Genomic DNA, 1,906 nt, shown 5'->3' with positions numbered 1-1,906 from the left:
TGGAGCCTAACACAAAGTTAATGTTTCAAATCTGTGTGATCCTTTTTCAGAGCTGAAGCGAGGTTACATGCAATGGAGTAGATGAGGATAATGGAAGTTGCGTGAAAAATGGGAGATATGGAAGTTTGACGTAAAACAGGAGAAAGCAACCTTGAAGGTCAGTACCACAGAAATGTTGTCAACATTTTCTGTGTTCACCATTAAATGAGAAGCATTCTTCACAGGCTTTGACCTGTATGTACAAAGGTACTGCTGAGATTTGAACTCAGGATCTCCCGTTTACAAGACAGGCGCTTTAACCATCTAAGCCACAGCACCAATCTGCCAGACAGTTTTTCAAGTGCAGAACAGATTTCAATTGTTTTGATTAAACATCAGTATTGTTGATTTCTCCTGCTGACTTTGAGAGTGCAAATTAAAATATTCCTCGGCACTGGGCTTTTGAAACTGTAAAGATTGCAGTTATTTCTGAAAGTTATTAATTTAAAAGCAGTTCTGCAGGAAAGGAGCATACAAACAGGAAATATTTTGCGAATTGGTAAGTGATTAAACATGACCAGAAAACTATAGTGGTATAATGCAGGACAAGACCAGGAGAGAGTTTAAACATCAACTGAAAATCTAGCAAAAATTCTTGAAAATTCTGGACGGCTGTTGCAATTTGGCAAACACGACGTTGTCACGGTTCTTCCACTTTCCATAAAGCATCCTGCATTCTTTATTTTTATTTCCGACTGTTCATTGGGAAGCAAACGCCTTGAGCCAAAATCAAAACTCTGACAGGGACCTGAACCCTGGACCATCAGATTAAAAGCCTGATGCGCTACCAACTGAGCTACCAGAGCCCAATGTAAAAATGTTCTCATAGCTCACTTCAAAGTCTCATATTGTATCTTTTGAATTTCCTTCACTGGTAATTCGGCCTCTCCAGCTCATTTCCCTCGCAAGCAGACCGGCAGCCTCCCTTTGGTTTCCTTTCTCAAATTCTTCAACTTGGACTCGCATTTTACCAATGACTTGAGATGTGGCAACTGTTGTTGCCCACGGACATGCACTGGGACTTCAAGACATTGAAGATTACGGTTAGTTCGCTGAGATATCAGTGGGAAGCGACAGAGCTACAGATTGTATTTTAAGAGGGGTAATAAAGCGTGTCATCTGTTGTTTGCTGTGGCAGAGTGTGAACGCAAGTAAGCTCATCTAGAAAACTAACAAATTATGCAAATCGCAAATTTCAGGGTGTCAATAGATCTGTCAACACCACATCTTCATGGAAAATGCCCAACAATTTATCCCGCCCGAATCGTTCTTGCTACCATGCAGCAACATATATCGTCCAATAAAAAAGCAAATTACTGCGGATGTGAAATCTGAATTAAAACAGGAAATTATGGAAAATCTCAGTGGGTCTGGCAGCATCTGTGATGAGAGAACCGAGCTAACATTTCGAAGTTGGGTCACACTTAATCAGAGTAAATCATTTAATCATTCAATCTTTGCTCACAGACATCGCTGACAAACATTCAAAATGTTCCTACTGGATTTCCTGAGGTCAATCCTGTCGTGCATTCAAAGGAAAATACTGCACATATTGTGAATCTGCATGAGAAACTAAAAATGCTTGGGTGAAAGCTCATAAAATTTGAGGATGTCTGTGGAGCCAAACACAAAGTTAATGTTTCAAATCCGTGTGATCCTTAGTCAGAGCTGAAGCGAGGTTACATGCAATGGAGTAGATGAGGATAATGGAAGTTGCGTGAAAAATGGGAGATATGGAAGTTTGACGTAAAACAGGGGAAAGCGATCTTGAAGGTCAGGACCACAGAAATGTTGTCAACATTTTCTGTGTTCACCATTAAATGAGAAGCATTCTTCACAGGCTACATGCTTTGACCTGAATGTACAA

The 1,906-nt window shown here is 40.3% G+C and overlaps 1 non-coding gene across 1 annotated transcript; it reads right to left on the bottom strand.

The window, feature by feature from the left end:
• Positions 1-244: 244 nt before the first annotated feature.
• trnat-ugu (transfer RNA threonine (anticodon UGU)) lies at positions 245-318 on the bottom strand. Its single transcript has one exon. It is a non-coding gene; the product is annotated as a tRNA-Thr (tRNA).
• Positions 319-1,906: the final 1,588 nt, after the last annotated feature.

Source organism: Scyliorhinus torazame, chromosome 4, assembly GCF_047496885.1.
Source record: "Scyliorhinus torazame isolate Kashiwa2021f chromosome 4, sScyTor2.1, whole genome shotgun sequence".
In the NCBI taxonomy this organism is placed as follows: domain Eukaryota; kingdom Metazoa; phylum Chordata; class Chondrichthyes; order Carcharhiniformes; family Scyliorhinidae; genus Scyliorhinus; species Scyliorhinus torazame.
Note: the sequence above shows the minus strand (reverse complement) of the source record. Positions and strands in the feature narration are given on the sequence as shown.